Source organism: Oncorhynchus mykiss, chromosome 21 (assembly GCF_057628025.1).
Source record: "Oncorhynchus mykiss isolate SJ-2025 chromosome 21, ASM5762802v1, whole genome shotgun sequence".
In the NCBI taxonomy this organism is placed as follows: domain Eukaryota; kingdom Metazoa; phylum Chordata; class Actinopteri; order Salmoniformes; family Salmonidae; genus Oncorhynchus; species Oncorhynchus mykiss.
This window is the reverse complement of record NC_143042.1, coordinates 34,441,976-34,442,340: the sequence shown is the minus strand read 5'-3', so window position 1 is coordinate 34,442,340 and position 365 is coordinate 34,441,976.

Sequence of the window (365 nt, the reverse complement as noted above, 5' to 3'; positions counted from 1 at the left end):
TTTCCAACTTTAAAACCATAGGCTTCCGGGATGTGTTACCAAACAACATTCAGATACCTCACGTCAAATCTTTTTAACTTGTACGCACTTCGATAAGACATATGTCTGCAAACTTTTGTAGGTTTATATCTATGCTATAGAGTAGAGGCCACCTGATAGTAGGTTATATAGTGTCGTTATTTTTGGGCTGCAACTGAACCGGGCAGTCTGCCCCGTGTGTCAGTGTTCTAAAATGGTGCTCGTGAGATTATAATTACATTTGCAACCTACATCACTCGCCCTCCCACTCTCCTCTCTCTCTCTCTCTCTTTTATTCACTCACTTACTCACTACTGCACAATAAATGGATGTTTGAAAAAATGTGT